Here is a 19428-nt window from a genome sequence, read left to right as displayed (position 1 = left end):
CCCGCGCGCGCGCGCGCCGGCCCAGCGTCGCCAAGGGAACGGGCGCGGGCGGCGCGCGCGGGGCCGCGCGCGGGCGGCCCCGGGTCCCTCCCCGTCCCCGCGTGGGGCGCGCGCAGGACGCCGGTGGCGCGGGCAGAGCAGGTACGTGCGGGGGGAGCCCCGGGGGCGTGAGGGGAGCCCCGGTGCGGGCCGTGCTCCGGCCGCGGGGCCGTGCCGTGCCCGGGCAGCGGGGCCGTGCCGTGCCCGGGCAGCGGGGCCGTGCTCTGCCCGAGCAGCGGGGCCGTGCTGTGCTCCGGTGCGGGCAGTTGCCGTGCCGGGGAAGCGGGTCGGTGCCGTGCCCGGGAAGCGGGGCCGTGCCGTGCTCCGGCGCGGGCGGCGGGTCGTTGCCGTGTCCCAGCGCGGCCGTGCGCGCCGCGGGTTCCCCGCGCCCCCGGGGCCGGGCAGGGCGGCCCGGCGGGCCCCCCGCGCCGGCGGTGCCGGGGCAGCCGCTCCGCGCGGGACAAAGTTTGTCGGCGGCGGGGCCGGGGGCGCTCGGGACCCTGCGCGGGGTCCGCCGGGCCGGGCGGGCTGAGGGTCGCGGCCGGAGCGGCGTTACCCCCTCAGGGCAGGGGGCCGAGGGGCCGCGGGGGCTCTGGGGGCACCTCCCGGTCCGCAGCCCCCCGGCACCGCCGCTCGGCAGGGCCCCCGCGCCCCGGACAACTTGTGCCGTGCGGCTCCCGGGTACAGACGGCCCCGGCGGTGCCTGAGCGTGAAAGTCGCTTTTATTCTCCGCGCGGGCAAACCCACCCAACGTGTGGTGCCTCAGCAGTGCCTTCACCCTGAGCGCTCCAGGTCTGTAAAGGTGCTGCAGCACTTCCTGGAAATCCCCCGTCCCGGAGCAGCATGATTGCTTGCCCAAACCAGAAAAGGAACTGTAGTTTCTTCTCTGAAGTTGAAATCCATTTAGAGTGCTCTTAACCAGGGATTTTTTGGTTTGCCTTGCATAAAAATGTAATAAATGTGATAGGCCCTTTTTGTTATATTTGTAGAGGTGAAATCTAAATCGTGAGGATTGATGAGCTGTAACAAGACAGCATGTCACAGTAACTTTTCTTAAGGAGAATAGTCCATGGGTATGCTTGGTTTCTACACTTGTTAGCTTGCTGAATGTACAGGAAAAGGTTCTGCTAAATGTGTCTCCAGCAGAATTTCTTGGTTCTTACATGTGGGTTTGAGAGCAAACCGATCTACAAGGTCTGTGTTAAATAGAGCGCACACCTGACACCATTGTAACAGCTGCCAAAGATGGTACATGTAAAAGAAGTAAAGTGAGTAACGATGTAGGGGTGTTTACAGCTGTGAACGCTCATTCTCTGCCACAGCAGAGAAGGCTCATTTGTCTGAACACAGGGCTGCTGTCATAGGCACACAGTCAGAAATTGCTGCTTTGTGGAGTGACTGTTAGGAATCCTACTCTTTTTGCAAGACTTATTACTGGAATTTGCACAAAGAAAGGTAAGCAAACTGTGTTCTTTTACTGTGCAGTATAACATTATTACCCAAGTGTGGATGGGGTGAGACAATACTGATAGTTATTTTTTGGTTGCTCCTGTGAAGATACTGCAAGTTCCTGCAGGACACTTGTAAAAGGATTATTACTAACACAGTCACATTAGGTGGGGATTATAAATTAGACCATGCAATAGTAGCACATAAGTGCTCTGCAGCGAGATACCACGATTAACATTGTGCAGCAAGTATCTTATATGGGAAAAGGCATTCCTCGACGTTGAGGACAATGTCTGTATTGTGGGGCAGTCTCCTCTGTGCAGAGAAGGGGGAATACTTCTCAGTTACAGAGGATGCGGAATAAGAAGCAAGTGTGTCCTTCTTCAAACGTGTTATGGTTCCTAAATGCAGGAAGAGTGTGCTTGCAGTCAGGGAAGGGACTGTGTGAACCAAGAGCCCATTCCCGAAGCAGTTCGTACTCATTCCTCTGTTTCTGAACAAAGTGGAGTTTTTGCAGCTCTGTCCTGATGCTACCCATTGGATTGCAAAACTGACTGTTCAGAGCAAGGTGGGGATTTTGACTGAAGGGCGAAAAGAGGTGGAAGTTGCACCTAAAGTTAGATGTGGTTAGCAGGTAGTAATTGTGCTAAAGACAGCAGTGGACAAAGAGCACAAGTAGCAAGAGTACACATCAGCTATTACAGCTTCAGAACTGGAGTAGTAGGTGAGATAAAGATCTTGACTCCAACTGGTGTATGAAAAGGTCAGTAAGAAAATTAAGATGTGAGCTGTGTATGCTTGCAGTGTGAGTACCAGTGCAAGCCTGCTACTCCGCTCAGATATTTTCAGATTGTGACTGACAGCATAAATGCAGAACATAGCACGCAGTGTAGCTGTTTTCCCTGTCACTGTGTCTGTTCCCAAAGGTCAGTTGGGTGTAGGCATGATTACAGCTCTGAAGGTGCCCTGTCCAAGATGCTCACTACACTTCCCTTCTCCCGGCCCCCAGTACTGTTGTGCTGTTACTGCAGCTTGGGGTCAGTGGTGACTCCCCAAACTCTGGGTCCCTGGCAGCTGCTGTTCCGCCTCTCGTGGTCTCTGTACTGCAGAGTCTGACTCTGCAGTGATGTTGCATCACAGATCACTTTGGGCACACAGGGACAGGACTCGCAAAACCCCCAGCACGATGAAGCCCATGGTTCCAGAGTTGGAACACGGGATTATGTCCCAGTCAGGAGGAGGAACTGCACTGCCCTTCGAGATCCTGACATGACTAAAATTTACCTATATCATCAGTATCTGTTTAAATTAGTTGCATTACCTGGCAATAGCACAACAATTAATTGAATTGTGCTATGCAGTATAAAACTATCTGCATACTCTATCAGAGCAACAAATGAGGTGTTATTGCTGTATAGTGGTGCTGAGCTAATCTGCTGCCTGGACAATGGGATTACCTAACAGTCAAAATACTTAATCCTTACGAACACTGCAGAACCAATATTGACATAGGAGAGTGAGCTGGAGTCCTTTCTGCTGCATGTATTATCATCAGAAGTGTCAAGTATATGCTATTGGAAGAATCATCATTGCTAGTTGGTATATGAGAGGAAGACTGAGATTTGATTCCTACTTTTCCTCTCCTCACTGGTTCTAGAGTGATACTGTGTGCTGGTGAAACATGTTTGCCAGGCTCATTTTGGCTTTCATAATATGAGGGCTAAGTCTGGAATCTGCGGTGTTGGAAAATGGAGAGTTTGGGATTTTTTGACTTGGAAAAAATTTCTGAACTCTGTGACAGTACTTTTGGGAGTATCTTTGTAGTATAGGTGGACAGGAGCATACTTGCTGAAATGCTGTCTTCAAGAGAAAAATGGTTAAAGTTGGTTTCTGTGGGGTAGAACGTGGCTGTTGTTCGTTCTTTGGCTCTAGAGGTTCCTGCCCAAGGTGAATCAAAGCCTTTCTTCCACCAAATTCTTGGGTGGTGCACTGTGGGCAGCAGCTGGCTGAAGGTGGCAGGGTTACTTCAGCCTCTGTCATAGTTCAGCCCACCTGTTTGCTGGGCTTAGGACTTGGTGTGACAGGTGTGATGTATTAGGGTTTAATTCTTAATTTAGTTATGAGTTCCCAATGAGCTGTTACCTCCATACAATCCTGTTGAAATTGCTGTTTTTGCATGAGGAGAGTGAAGACAGGTCTTCTTGTAAACTCAAGCAGCAATGGAGGTTTTCTAATCATACTTTTGTCTTTGACTAAGCATTATAGAATACAGTATCAGCTTATCCCTTGCTTTATTCAAAATAATAATATTTTCAGCATGAACAGGTTCTCCCTGTCTCATTTTCATTCTTTCATTTTATCTTGTCTAGGGTTCATTGTTTCTTTGATGTGTTTCAACTACAATTTCTTTGTGGCAATTATTGTATCTTTCCTTGCATCCTGTAAAGCCCCACGTGCCCCTATGGCATTACACACAAATGGAACTACATTTGAAATGTATGTTCAAATATACTGGTGCAAAGTCAGACTTGTAAGTCAGCAGATGTTTGATTAAGGGTTCTGCAGATACAGTTCTGTGTTGTGAGCCACCCTGGTATCAGAGAGCCAACAGTTTTCAGGAAAAATAGTATGTGATCCTAACAGTTAAGAAGAGATTAATGCAAATGGAGCAAAAGGCATATGCTGTTCTAAGCGTGCTGCTTCCTAATTTTCAAGAGCTTTGATTTCAACCCAAGTAACCTTCTTGCAAATTAGTTTCTCCCACAGAACCTCTTGGTATTGTGAGGTTTAGTCCCCCTTTTTTTTTTAGTGGTTTTGCTTTTTCTTTTTAATGATGTTACCTGGAGGTGTAAACTTCCCCTGTTGACCTTAAAAAAATCCCTAAATGGGATTTGAGCCTTCAGTGGTGATTTCTAATTCAGGTAATTGCCTTACTTGGTAAGGTTGTTATTTGATGAATGAGGGAAGGACTTCTGGGTTGTGTGTTCTGTCTGGGGAAATAAAGGGTGAAGTGTGACCTCTTCCATCCTTCTTTCTGTCCTGCCACTCTGCTTTTCTGCTTCAGCACCCTGCCTGCCTCTGTTCTCTCCAAGGTTCAGGTGCCCAGCCTTTGTGGACAGGGAGTTCGTGCCCATTTGGGTTCTTTTTTGGTTTTTTTGAGAGGCCACCAAACACTTGATTAAAAAAAGCAAGCAGGCATAGGAAAACATTCAGTTTAACTTGAATGGATTGCCATGAGACAAAGAGCATCTCTGCTATTCCAGGGAACTTCAAAGGCTGCCTGCAGACGAGGCAAGTGTCAGAGCTTCTCAAAAAAGTTGTGAAAGTCTTTGTAGTGGAAAGTGTTATGTGTCTGATATCTAAGTGTGCCTACCAGCTTTTTCCACTAATAGAAAATGAAAATTCATGTCTAAAAATAGCAAAAAGTTTTTTTGAAGCTGGTGAGAATTTTGCTATTGAATTATTTTGTCATTTTGCCTTCAATGCTTTTGTTCAAGTCTATCAAATAATTTCTTACAGAAAAGCACACCATTTGGCTACCAGTCAATTTAGCTGATGGCACAAATGTAAAGAAAGCCCTTCTTAAAATGAACTAAAGAGCTCCTGTCTGTAATAATTAAAGTTAGCAAACATACAGGATGTAAACATGAGGCGTGTGGTGTGTCTCAGCAAGCAGTCCATAATTTTTCTCTGTATATAATAGCTGCCTGAATTTTACAACCCACATAGAGTAAATAATTACATTCTTATCTGGAATGATAAAACTAGACAGCTTTGAAAACAGCTTTTTAAGGGGAAAGTGAGATATGGGTCAAGGTTCACACGTTACTTGCACAAGTGTATGAAAAAAATCAATCTCAAAGATTTTCCTTGCAAATATCTGCTGTTTTTCTTGTTACCAGCTGCCACCTCCAGAAATCTGAACGCTCTTTTCGTTTTGTTTTTTTTCTTTTTTTTGTAAGAAGAAGGACTTTCAGAGCAGGGGCAGTAGTGTAATTGAATAGATATGTTTAACTTGGAAAGGTGTTATTTTTAGGACTGGCTCAAAAGGGCAGGTACTCCTTGGAGACATTATAATATGGCCAGATCGCTCCAGCTAAAGAGCAACACAAGACGTGGACAGCATCAAGGTTTGCCTGAAAGTTTTTGACATGTGTTATCTCTGGGCCAAAAAAGAAAAATGGAGAGGAGGCTGCAGAGTGGGCAGAGTTTCTGAGCCTCTGGGCTGCACTGGGGAGAGTTGCAGCTTCCAGAGGGGCTGGCCCTGCAGAGGGATGGTGTTCCCATCACTGTGTCAGGGCCGAGGTGATGCTGGTTCTTCTCCTCCTGCTTGTACAGTGGCTCTCCTTAGGAAAGCAGTGCTGCTGGCTGTGGCACAGGGACCTGCCTAGCAGGGACCGTGCTGGAGACAACAGCTGTTCCCCAGCTGCCCCCCATCATTGCCTCCGGGAATTTGGATCCGAAGGGGCGAGGAGCGGAGAAGTTTGAGCGTGCTCCTGGTAGGAAAGGGTGTGTGCATGAATTAATGGGCACGCTGCAGAGAGATTTTTCTCCCTGCTCCCTGTTTTTTTTTCTGATTCACATTTGCTCACTTTTCCACCTCTGAGCACAGGGGAGCATATGGCAGTGTGCTGTCCATCTGGTCACCACTTACTGTGAAATCACGATGCAGGGAAATTTGGCCCCATCTTGAGTTTCTTAGGTGGGTAAAACTGTTACTAGAACGACAGCTGAAGTGCTTATTCTGCACTGTAAATGGGAATTAAGCACAGAACGAACACAAATGGTGCTTTCTGAATATTTCAGTCTTCTACATTAACAAAATACTTGTGCTAGTCTAGTATTTAAAGCAAAACAGACTGGGATCCTCATTGTGAGCAGTAGACTGTTCAAGTACGGATAAAAGACAAGTCCTGTCCCAGAGGATTTGCAATCTAAATACATTTTAATAAGAGCATTGTGAATGGTGATAGATGCTTAGGAAAGCCTTAGTTATATAGATAATACTGGATGTGTGTCATAAAAAAAATTCCGTTGACATTTTTGCCTCCCAGCGCAAGCTTGTCACAGCCCCTCTAAATGCATAGCAGATGTTAATTCAGATCTTGTGCATTTTGGGTCTATCCAGGTATTTCTGTTTACCTGCATATCAAGGATCAACACTGGCAAAGAGAAGTCTTATTGTCTTTGGCACCATGAGCATGTGTACATTTTCGCTGTCATCACATTTCACATTGCAAACACTGAAATAGTAATAACTTAGCTTTCTCCTACCTTTAAAAAGGGAGTACCACTGGAAAAAAAATTAGGTGATATTTATACTATTATATTCAATGTTTTACCTGCAGACAAGAGTACCTGCAAAAGTAATTTTTAAATTCGATTTATTTTATACTTAGGAAAGTTAACTTTTGTACGTTTTCTATTTTGTAAGTCAAGAGTTTGTTTTTCGTGTAGCCACATGGAAAAAATCTGTTTTTTTTTTTCAATGGGAACAGGTGGCTATACAACTAGAAAATAAGCCAGATGCAGGTAATTGATCTGAAACAACCTTCCTTGCTGTTTAAGCCAGGGATCCTCACTTCTGATTGCTACGTGCATGTTTGTTATGCAGGACTGCTGCACTGACCCCACTGGGATATGTGACACGAAGGTGCCTGTGGACTGGAAAGAAGAGTTTTGTCTTTGTGGAGGAGAGTGGCTGGAGTTTGTTCACTGCATTCCTTCAAGTTCTCGTTTTGTTTTGAACAGAAGTGCAGTCAAGTTTTTAACTTGATAATCTTAATAAGTATTAAATATTGCAAGCATTGAGATATTTTGCCTTTTTTCCCTGCAATAACCTATTTAAAAGATTGCAAATAGCTTTCTGAAGAACTTTTATCATGTACTGAAACGGGCAATGAGAAAAGTTCATTTTAAGTTTTCAAAAAAAATCCTGAGTTTGAGACTTGCTCTGAAGGAGCTGTTTTTGACCAGATATTCTGTGCATTAGTATGTCTTCCAAGTATTTTAAAATGAGAATTCAACCCTCAGTACACAGCTGTGAAACTGGGCTGACAGTGGGAATACTGAGTAGGTTTTGGGAGAAGGAAATATCTAATGGCTTCTATTACAGTCTCATGAGAGCTGTGGCTTATCTGCTGGTGATCTATAGCCAATATCTGTGGTAGCAGCAGCGCTGAGGGCAGGCAGCTCTGCTGTCTGAGACTGACTGGCAGGGTGTGTTCAGTCACTGCTGAGCTGCACCTTGCTCTACTTTGGTGAATGACTTTTGTTCTGTGGAATTTTTCTCCAGTTCAAAAGAAGAAGAAAAAAAAAAAGCGGGGGGGTGGCACAGGAAACCCCAAAGGTTTTCTTTTAGCCTGCTCAGAGAACTTTGGAGACTACTTAGGGAATAGTAGCTGGGATTTTTAAAATGCACAGTGTTGTATGACTTGTATTGAAGTCTTCTGAAATATATTTTATTCAGGAGTTTGTCTGTGATGGATTTAACTGTGACATGCTGAGTGAGATTCATGGGTGTCTTCACCAAACTTGACTCCCCACTATTGTTTTTAATGTGAAAATGAGAAGAATTCCCATGGTAGTTTGCTTCTCATGAGGCAGAAATAACTGGGAAGGCAGTTTCTCTATGGTCTTAGGAATCAGGATCACCATAGTGACTCTTGAGACTCACATTAGAAAAAGATTATACTACGTTAAAGGTACTGAAGGTTTTTCATTTAAAGATACTGACCATCTTACATCTATTATTCTGCTGTAGAGAAAGAAGTCGATGTGCAGATGATGTAACATGGTTCTAGCTAAGCAAGAGACTATAACAGTTATTTTGAAGTGCTGCTTTTAGGCTGGTACTCAGCCTTCATATCCTGCCAGAAGGCAGGAGTTTTGATGTGTAAATGAAGGTATTCTTTGAAATGCTGGGAAGGCCTGGAGTGCCAGGCAAAGGATTCCCTCAACAGCCCAAGGAAGAGGATTTCAGGGACTATTACAACCCTTTGAATCCTGAGGTACATACTGTCCAGTTGTAAGGGTGATATTTGGTTTATTTTTTAATTACATTCTTGGTTTTTTTCTCTCTGAAAATGCTCATTAGCAGCTCCCTTGTACTTTTCTGGAATTTGGGAGCAATGGAAAAAAAAAAAACCTGGTCCTTTTTCCGTTAGCAGCTGGATGTTTTACCCAATCTGAATGCATTGCTTCATTCTGAAGCTTAGGTGGACTGGTTGCTTTTGAAGAACTTCTTTCAGCATAAGATGATTTCCCTTTTTTGGGGGGAAGGGAAGGGACTGCAGTCGAAGGAGCTGGTAGGCTGCCAAGGCCTGAGTAGGAAAGCAGTGGATACAGTGAACTAGCAAACAAAGACTAATTGGTTATTTGTTTGACGCATTTGGAAATGCAGCCAGTCCTCGGAGTGCCCAGGTGACTGGCATCAGCTGGGATCTGATGGATGTTTGCTGGGTTAAAGGAGGGAAGTGTATCCACATCCTCATCTAAGAGCACTGTTAACTTCCACAGACTGCCTGGGTAGAGAGATTTCATGGACTGAGCTAACGTGTGAAGTGAGCCAGCTTTCTTCTGCTTCATGCCTCCAGATAAGGATTAAGGTACATGGGACAAATTGACTGGGAAATACAGGCTTGCACAGTTCATTTTGTCAGGAGGGGGAGGGCTTCATGCCCTAGTGCCTGTGTCTTTCACAAGCTTTAAAAATCACTTTAAAACATCCTCACTTTTTGTTGTTGGCTGTGTGGGGCAGGAGCTTTCTCTCCAGGTAATGCCTAATGTAATGAAATACTTATCTTGGTTGTGGTGCTATCATAAACCAATGCCAAGTGTTTTATCATGGAAAAAGGGAAGGCCAGTGTTCAAAATATTAAATTATAAAATGGAGGATTCAGTACTGGAAGAAAAACAGGTGGTGGTACTTTCCTTCCCTAGAAAGACATCTGATCTTGGGGCTTTTACTGGTTGTATTTAAATGGTTTAGCAAAGCCCTTGAGTCTGAAAGAGACTGTTTTTCTCTTACTTTCACTGAGTATATAAAGCATACTGCATGAACAGCATTTGGCAGGAGAGGAGCATAATGTATCTGAAACCTTTAATTATATGCTGTAGGCAGCTCTGTCTAGGTCAGAAGACACCATATTATCAAATAACATATTATAGGCATTCAGAACTTGCACAGTAGCTTGATTATTCACTGAATAATTGGTCTTTGTTAAGCAGATAATGGCACTGTTTGCATTCAGAGCCTAGGTTTGAAGTATATGACATAGATTATTTGTATTTTTAATCATCTGTTATCCAGCTGATGTAAGAACTAAACAGAAAGGAGTTCAGTGGAAGCTTTTCCGATGGCAGACTGTGCCTGTCACATTTACTGTGTGATACCTGCAGTTCTGAAGGGGTCTGAGAGATTTTTCTGTTTATTGAATTTAATTTTGTATGGGTGTTTGCAGTCCATATAGACTGTTTAAACATAGACTGTATTAGATACCAAACCAAACAGAAAATTCCCTGAAGAATAAAACAGTTTAGAAGCTTCCCAAACTGCTTGAGGGCAGAAAGGGAGGAAAATAAACAGTGAAGGAGAACAAGTGTGTGATTAAGACAGGCAAATAGGATTTATGAGAGAAATGGCATGTCTCTCTATGTCACACACCACACCTTATGTTGCTTATCTATAGAAGAGAAAGTATTTCTACCTTATGAATATTTATTTAGGCTTTTTAATGCTTTAAGATCCCAGTGTGGAATAGGAAATTATTGACTGCAGTGTCAATAGCTGATAATTTTTGCAAGTATGTCAGAATATGATCTAGGGTAAGTTTGCAGTTTCCTCTGGGCACTCATTTATGTGAGTTTATGCTTTGAGGTAACTGTGAGCTTGTTAGAATCCCCACTGCTTCAGTACTTTGTTTTACACAGGCTGGGGAGCAAGTGATGATGAACAGACCTTTTTCATCTAGATTTCATCTTACTTTCTTTTTCCCAAGCCGGAGTTTAAAAGAAAAGCAGTAAGGTGATAAAATTATTGCCTTTAAGGACAACAAAAGTGATGAAACCCACTGAAAGCAATGGTTTTATTGTATCAAGTGCAGCACGCTCAGTTAATCAAAACACATGTTCTCTGTCTGTGACTGTTCAGCCTGCAGAAGATCAGCCTGCCTTGCAGTAGACAAGTTGTATTTTCCATGGGAGCTGAATGCCCATTTGAGCTGTGATCAGCACTCTGCCTTCCCTAAGGAGATGGCAGTGATTGTAGCATTTATCATACAGAAAGGAATCTGTCTTGCTCTGTGTATCTGCCAAAAGACTTGTGAAAAACAGAGAGGGCGGCGGCAGCGCCCGTGATCCCGTAACCGCTCAGACAGAGAGACTGGTGGGGAACTGAGGAAAACACTTCCCCACTTCTCACCCAAGCCCCATATTTACCCACAGCGGTATTTTGAGTTGGGCTGGTTTAGAAGCATGTCTGTAAAGGAATCTGCCAGCAGAATACTGGCTGAAAGGCTCGTGTAGTGAGTGGTCTGTGCATGAAGCTGTTGACCTGTGCTGCAGAGACACGAACCTCCAGGTGAAAACAAATCCTTGCCCACACCAGAAATTGAGTCCAGAATGCTGTGGCTTACATTAAAAATGATTACTTGAAAATCAAGTGAAATGACAGGCAAAAGTTTGAAATGTTGGCGTCCAAGCGCACACTGGTGTTTTGATAAAAGCGGGGAGTTTGTCTGGATTATTTAGGTTTGAAAAAAGTAATGCATGTTCTCCTTTTATCAAACAACCCTGAGAATGGAGCAGAGACATAAAACCAAGGGCAAAAGTTCTATTTAGGGAAGGAAAGATGGAGCAGACTGAAGTTGCAGAGCACTTTTTTCATGGAAAAGCGCTGAATATTTGAATTTTGCTTTAGTCTTCTGCTTTATAACATGTAGCAAAGATGATGGATTGGTGATTCTTCTGACTTGGCAAAATTAAGGCTGCTCTCTGGGAAATGCAGCAAAAGAGCCTCAGAGGCTGCTCTGAGTATGCTTATGGATTTGTGCTCCTATGAGAAGTGTGTGCCTTTGCAAGGAAAGGAGAAAGGAAGGACTTGCAAGCCAAGATCAAAATAAAAAGTGATATATAAAGATGCCATACATGACCTGTTTTTCAGGTCTCTGCTATGGGCAATAAAGCTACATGGTATGTAATTTCTAATGACTTTCCTCTTATCAAGCTAAAAACATTCTCTTCCTTTTCCCCCCGAAGGACTGAACTATAAGGTGGTTTTGTGATTTGAGCAAGGACAGATACACATGTGGCAGCAGCAGCTCCTGGCTCTACCTGCTGGACCCAGCTGCTTCCCTCCTTGCCTGTTGTGGCAAGTGGTGTCAGTGGAGTTCAAGTTGCTAATTGTTAATTTAACATCCAAATGAAAAGGTGGGTGACAGAGTGTGTGTCCATAGCTAGAGGATGTGTATCCCCTGTGCAAGGTGTGTTGTATTCAAGCTTAGATTTTGCTCGGTTTGGATAGTTTTGTGTTTGTTTTGGTGCAAGGATAAGTGTATGTTTAAATGAGTTTTCATCTTTTCTCCAAAGTATATTTTACATTTTTATAATCATTTATAACTGAAGTGTTGGAGGAAATAATTCAAGGATGAGTATTTAATAAAATATGATCTAGTAACACCGTTCACTGTTGCAATTCATTTGCCTAGAAAACCCTACTAGGTTTTTCCTTAAATAAACAAGGGAGCTCTCTTGCCCTTCCCCGATTTCCACAAGTTTTGACACTGTATCTACTGACAAACTGTGTAGGTCGGGTTAGGAACAACATTTTTGCCACGTGGATGTTTTGTCATTTTCCAGAATGTGTGTGTGTACATGTGGATCCCGTAATTTTTGTGCCTTTGGAACTCTCATTAAGGTCATCCTGCTCCAGCACTTCAGGTTTGATTCATACGTTCCACCAGGTTGTCTCTGGGACGGCCTCTCATCCTATTGATTTGCTGTGATATTTTTATGCAAACTGTAGCAAAAGGAAAAATATTTTAAGAATTGTAAATGTGCTTTTCGCCTTTTGGACACAAACTGGTGCAGTAAAGGGGAGAAAAGTCAGCACAATGTGACCAGCCATCTCTGTAAGTTGTTGATGGAGCACAGTTTGAGAACATCTGGACTGTGAAATGCACCTCTTGAACTTTCATTGATCGGTTCCTTGGGCTGTCAGCCAGCGAGTGTATTTTTAGATACTTGCAGCAAATCTTATTGCATGTGAGAGAATGCCAGATCCATAGTTTGTCAGCTGCTGTTTTTCAGTAAGTAGGGAAAACGGATTTGGGTTTGAGTTAAATAGTTAATTTGGTGCTGCATTGCAGACTGCAGTTTGTACAGCTATACCTGAGTTAGCTTTAAACTGGGCAGCTTGGCAACTGGTACCAAAGTCCAGCTGCAGCAGTGCTGGCTCAGCACGGGCTGTGATAATCCTGCTCGCTAATCCAGAGAGGAAAACTGTTGGCCTGGACACAGTAAAGCAATCTTTTCTTTCAGCAAGCCATGGCCTCTAAAAGCAGAGATGGGAAAAACGTGCGTCTGTTTAATTTTTATGGCTCACCACGGTTTTTTTACAACAAAGGGAGGCAAAGTAACTGAATGGAAAAGGAATGGGCTGGCTCCTTGGATGAGTGAAGTGGGATGCACGCTGCAGTTACATGGCACACTGGAGCACGGGGATTCCTTGGCACTTCCTAAATGGAGCTCACTGCTGTTGAAAGCAGGAGAAAGGAATTCTGCTGTACCTGTGTGCTCTGCCTGCAGCTGCACCAGGGCACCAGTTAGTGGTGAAATGCATTTAAAGTGTGCAGCTGCCTGAGCTGATTTCACCTCCCTGAGCTGATTTCATCTGCCCATAGCAGTCGGACAGGTTCTGCTCTTGGATGAGGGTGCACTGGGTTTTGGCCTGCCTGTATGTGATGGATCATTTTTCTAACCTCTGGATGCTGCCTTGCACCACTATTGAGTGTTCTTTGAAGCTCAGGACACTTGGTTTGGACACCTGTCTGTTTTGTGCTTTGTAGAAGAGCATTTCCAATATTACCAGCTGTTGAAATGACTTGTAAATGGAATATTTCTTCAAAACCTTGTTCATTTTGGATTTAAGACAGAAGTTTTTCTATCCTGAAGCATTCCCTGTTTCGTATGCTCTCTATCCTGCAATTTCTCCTAAAAGATCCTATGTTCAGTATCACAATAAGTATGATAAGTCCATTAAACCAAGCTATATTAATCTACACTTGTTCAAAACTGTGTGATCTTATTACTGCAATCATTGTCTCAAATTAGATTAAGTGCTTTGGAGCAGGGGTTATATCACTTCAAAAACTGCCTTCTAAATCACCTAAATGATGTCTCTAAATAGCATGAGAATAACTAAACTATGGGACAACTTTCTTGTCTGAAAGCCAGTTCATTTCTAGGACCTTAAAAATCGTAGGATTCTGATTGTGCTTTTGATGTCTTTCCCATGTTGGTCTCACAGGGAAGTTTGCAGTGGATTCCTTTGACAGCTCTCACTCAGAACAGACTTTAAAACACAATTAATTTTATTTGTGGAATGTTTTTATGTATATTTAAAAAAAACAACCCAACAACCTACATGTATAGTACTGGAGGTTTTTCTATTGGAAAGTGGCATTTTTCACTGAGTGCCATACCAGAAGTCAAAAACTTGAGTACTAATCCAGATTTTGGCATCTGTTTCCTATGTGGTCTTGGACTTTGGGTTTAGTTAGGCAGTATGTACTCATTAGTTTACTTAAATTCTATTGAAAGTGCTAGTGAGTTTTTAGCTGAGATTCATAGATTGTTTAGCAGAAAGTGATTGGCTTGGAGGGGTTAGTGCAATATTGATACATAAAATATTTCTAAAAATTTTCCAGCTGTTTCACCAGCTCTTCATGTTTTTCATCCAGAAGCTGATACAGATGTAGCTTCTTTGCTCTCATCTGTCTGTCTTTGGATATGTTTTTCTGAGTTTCCTGCCTCCTAGGAAGTGTAATGACTAGACTGGTAAAGTTTTTTCTTTAATTTCAAAAAAGGTGAATGGATAAATCTTAACAAAAATCTGTGCTTGCAGCTTAAACAGGCATGGTTCAGTTACAAACAGGTGACTGGTATGGGATATGGGTTGAAGAACAAAAATATGTTTTATTTAGATCTTTGTTTACTGTTCTGGGTCTTGCACTGCAGTATGGATCCCTTGCATAACCTTTGCTTGAAAAACATCCTTTTATCTGCTCAGTGTATTAGGCAGAACCTCCTTATTGGATATGGGTCATGGGACTTGAAGTACTAAATAAGATACTGCTAAAATAGAGCTGTGGAGGGTGGCAGGTCGACTGCTATGTAGGGTCACACAGCAGCAGCCAAAGCTTTTCTGTCTGTGATGGGTAACAAAGATTTTTCTGTGGGGCAGTGTGGTTGGGTTTTCCTGTTTTCTTTATGATCTTCTGTTTTAAAGAAAATAGTGACCAAACAAAGCCTTTTCAAACAAATCTGTGTTATGTATTCTCTGGACTGAACTCCAGGGTAAAGGAGTTTGTTGTATAAACTTGTCCATTGTACTGCATTTCTCCAGCAGACACTGTCATGTGTGATATAGGTGTTCACAGAAAGTCATTGTACCTCCTTTAATACATTTGTTATAATTATTTAATACACAGGCAAAAGCCACTGTGTCTGATTTGGAGTTAGTGCCAGGCATTTTAAATGGGAATAAGTTTCTTCCATCAGTTCATCTCCCTAGCTTTTTTCATCTCCAAATGAACTGCTATGGCTTCTATATTTGAAGAGCAGCCTAGGAATTAACATGGCATGACTTCTAATTGAAAATGCATGTGAGGTTTTTATATGCTATTTGTTTCTTCCCATTTACTACGATTTGATAAGTATTGAGTAGAACAATTCCTGCAAAGGTTACTTTTGGAGTTGCCAGAGAAGCTGAAGCCAGGTCCCTGTCCTGTACTTTCTTGCAGCTTTGTGAGTGACAGCAGGAGCTTCACTGGGCTGTGCAGCACCTCTGGGGTTTTGGGGCTGCTTCAGGAAGACCAGCTCCAGGATGGGGATCCTCTGCACCTTTGTTAGGTTCATCACTTGCTTTCCCTTGTCATTGTGTCTTATCACTGCGGTTCCTTTAAGTTTGTGACCAAAACTTCTCCAAGGCAGGGAAATACTTTCTCTTGTTTTTTTCCCCCTTTTCTTCCCCTCCTCCCTGAAGGAAGAACTGTTGTCCGGGAAGCCACAGTGTTGTCCCTTGAAGGCACCTGAAGTGGCCTTCAGTCACTGAAGTCCAAGCAGCTGAAGCAGCATCACAGCATTAACACTTCTGTTTGAACCATAGCACATATTTTATCTGTCTCTAAGGTATCCAGGTGTTGTTCTCACTGCTCTGTGCCTCTCACTCCCTCGTGTTCTGCAGGGGCCGTGGTTGCTGAGCTTGGTCAGATGTGCTCCCTTTTACTGGGTGTCTTTAAGGCCCTGGTTCAAAGTGCAGTAGAGAAGCCTGAAGGAACACTGAAGTAAATTTTAAATCTGAATCCCAGAGTGCCATCCTCACTGCTTTGCAACATGGATTTCTTAGTGTGTTAGCAGCAGCACCAAATTAGTGTGCCACAGGAAAAACTGGTTCTTGGCTCACAGTGTTAAATCACAGTAAGATGAATTTCCTTTGTGAGCCTTTAGCAATTGAGAAGTTAATCTCAAGTTTATCTTGATGCTGATGCTATCAGTGGAAGAGCACAAGCTGACAGTTCTCCCCTCTAAATCAGAGGGAGTTCATGGGTGGGTGTTCCTGCACTCTTCTTTGGAATTTATTCTGTAGCTTGTGATGCTCTCCATTTACTCATGTGACAAGAGCATCAGTCCTCTCTGTTCTTGCAGCCTTTAAAAGGGATGAGGGCTGGGCAGAGATGGTGATGTTGAAGGAGGAAAAGATAAATTTGGCATTTTTACTAATATGGTATATTACTAGCTGAATGCATTTTAATATGTCTTTATATGAGTAAGCAAATAGCTTCATTCTAAAGGAAAAATGCTGCATGCCTGTGCAGACCAAACACATTTTAACATTGTCAGAAAGTACTGCTCTTGCATACTTCAGTGATTCTTCTTGTATTTCCACACAAAATAACTAATGAATCAATTACCTCTAGTTTAAAAAAGAGCAATCACTTCCCATCCTGTTTCCAGGTGCAGTGGGAAGAACTGTTCTCTTTGCTGTGCAGTTTGCAGTGGATGGTCTAGGCAGACTCCAAACACAGGCTGGCCATGTGTGTCTTCCCTGTGAGACCTTCCAGACCCCCATCAGAAGGGAGGGGGGAAGGTGCACACCTTGCTCCTACATGTGGAAGTTACTGGCCAGTTGACAGGGCTGCATCCTCCAGATGGTCCATAGGCCTGTCGGGGCTGGGCCTGCTGACAGCTTGGCCTGAGTCCCTCCCCATCAGCATTTTGTGGCAGAAACCTGGCCTGTGAGATGTGGTAAGTGCATTCCATCACCTGCTGGGGGGTGACACAGTTAAATGCACTGACCATCTATTAAAGTAATGGCTCTCAGTACCCTGCATGTACAAGGCAGTTCAATCTTGCCTTTTAGGCTCCCAGTGATCACTAAGGACCTTCCCAAGCCACACACAGTACAGCTGTTGTGTCTGCATGCCTGTGTGACATAACTTGCCTCTGAAGTACAAGACAGACATGAATTCAAGAATTTTAGTATCTGTGTGCTCTTGCAGAGTGGAGTTTACCCTGCATGTATCACCAGGATTAAATACTGCAATTGTTTGTAAATTTACATTCAAAACACCTGGACTATTTGCTTCCAAGAGCTGAATTACAAAACATAGCACTGTTTGAGAGAAGAGCAATATATTTCACATCAATGGACTAATTATTATATACTTGCTTTTAAGATACAGAGTAAAGCCATAAATTCATATAAATTTATTGCATTTTGTCTGGAAGGTTGCCCATAGTACTTTCCAGGAATGACAGAACATAGATATTTCTCAAAAATACATTTGTAATATAGTTGGTTCTTAGAATGAAATCTTTACTTCCAAATGCTGTTTTTGTCTTGTCTAAGAACTGGATTTAGTACCAGTCTACTTAGGTTTGTTTTGATTCTGTACTGTTGATTATGTGAGAGACAGAAGAAAAGACAGAAAGAACTTACTTCTCAGACTCCTTCTACAGAAATAATATTTGCAGGCCTCACAGAGCTATAATTGGTGAGATGCATTGAAATCCTCAGCTTCAAGAGATTAAATAAATGCCAGGAATTTCTTACGAGGTTTTTCTCTGTACTTTCCCTCATTCTTATTGTAGTGTGAATCTTTTGTACTTTGGTTGACATTAGCTCCTCTAGAAAACTAGAGAATACTTTAAAAATTTCTAAAAGCCTTTCAATCCAAAATCCATTAGGCCCAGGATCTAAAGAAAATTAGAATTAATAGCTTGAGGAGGAGTCTTAAAGTTGAAGTCTAATGGCTGAAAGGCAATCTGAAAGTTACAGTAATCTAAGGGTATGTGCAGAAACTCAAACTTGTATTTATTGGAAGGTTAACCTCCAAGTAAGATGGGCAGCAGATATTGTGGATGAAAACTAAAATGTAGTGAGTTTTAACCATTTTCATGACAGGTGGTGACCCTGGTACTTTCCCATGACTAAGACAGTGTCCTGTAAGACAGACTGACAGTGTCACCCCCCTGAATTGAGGCATCCATCATTCTAGGGTGACTCAAGGGAGGTTGTCTCAAGTATTTGTGTTACTCTGCTGCTATTATTAAAAGCCTGAGTGAAATTTCAGCTCTGTCCAAATAAATTTTGCTGTTGGATTCAGATGGACTTTTACCTCAAAAGCCATCAACAGAGTGCAAAAATTAAGTGCATGTGGGATAAATTCAAATCTAATCAGAGATGACCTGCCAGGAATCTATATACACCTAAAAACATTCATTCTAGCATGTTCAAAAGTGCAAGTTGTTTTTTTTTTTTTGACTATTCTAAAGGGTAGCTGGACTGATCTTGCTTGGTTTGAAAGCAAAAAGATATGGCTGCAGGTTTTTGGTTGTACCTTTTCACTGCAGTTCCAGGGAGTAAGAAGAGAGCTAAAAGCAAAATCTAAGAGTTGACTTTTGATGGACGCAAGAAAACCAAACTTCTTTCAAACTAAATTGGTACTTGATTTGCTTTCAATGGTAATAATTTGTCATAATATGAGTCAACTAGGTTAGTGTCATCCCCAAACTTTTAAAATTCAGAAATAGAATTGTTGTTAGCCAAGCAAATACAAACCCAACCTTGTTTGGGTTTCAAATTGAATATTTTAATATTTAGTCCAAGGGAGATTTGAGGGAGTTTTTTGGGTTGATTTGTTTGGTTGGTTTTGGTTTGTTTTTTTTCTTTTGAGAACTGGAATTTGTGACACAAAAAAAATCTCGTGTTGTGGGGGGAGTGCCTGTGTTATGAAATTTGTCCAAACGATCTTCTGACTATATGCTGACTGAGCCCTTTATGACAGAGTCATTTAGTTTCCCAGACCGGAAAAAACCAGATGTTTTCAGTCCAGTGGAGCTGTTGATGCCAGGCTTGTTCCTATCAACATGTGCAGTGGCACATGGCAACAGCCAGCTAATGCTGAGCTTCCCAGCTGCCAGCCCAGCAGCAGGATCAGCACAGTCCAACCCCGTGTCCCTGTTGGGATCCTTGTGCTGTGCTGTAAGGAGGGATCACCTCCCTGGGAGCCGGGTCTGTGCTGCTCTCTGTGTGTGCTGTGCCCTCACTCCAGCCGAGGTGCCACCCCAGCAGCTGCAGCCCTGAGCAGGGCAGTGACACCTTCCCAGGGCAGTGACACCTTCCCAGGGCAGTGACACCTTCCCAGGGCAGTGACACCT

At 43.1% G+C, this 19428-nt stretch overlaps 1 protein-coding gene across 3 annotated transcripts in view; it reads left to right on the top strand.

Annotated features, from left to right (window-relative positions):
• The first annotated feature begins 79 nt into the window (after positions 1–79).
• The window catches only part of TMEM266 (transmembrane protein 266), an 84104-nt gene continuing 64755 nt past the window's right edge, over positions 80–19428 (top strand). Inside the window, exons 1-2 of one of the 3 annotated variants that reach the window (XM_017816759.1) lie at positions 115–141; positions 9007–9095. The gene's annotated coding sequence lies outside the window, so the exon portion shown is untranslated. Of the gene's footprint in view, positions 142–730; positions 832–9006; positions 9096–19428 lie in introns of those variants that run through there. The other 2 variants (XM_017816758.1, XM_017816760.1) reach the window with 2 other exon arrangements.

Source organism: Lepidothrix coronata, unplaced genomic scaffold, assembly GCF_001604755.1.
Source record: "Lepidothrix coronata isolate B3197 unplaced genomic scaffold, Lepidothrix_coronata-1.0 Scaffold58, whole genome shotgun sequence".
Taxonomy (NCBI): domain Eukaryota; kingdom Metazoa; phylum Chordata; class Aves; order Passeriformes; family Pipridae; genus Lepidothrix; species Lepidothrix coronata.
This window is presented reverse-complemented; position numbering and strand designations above follow the sequence as displayed.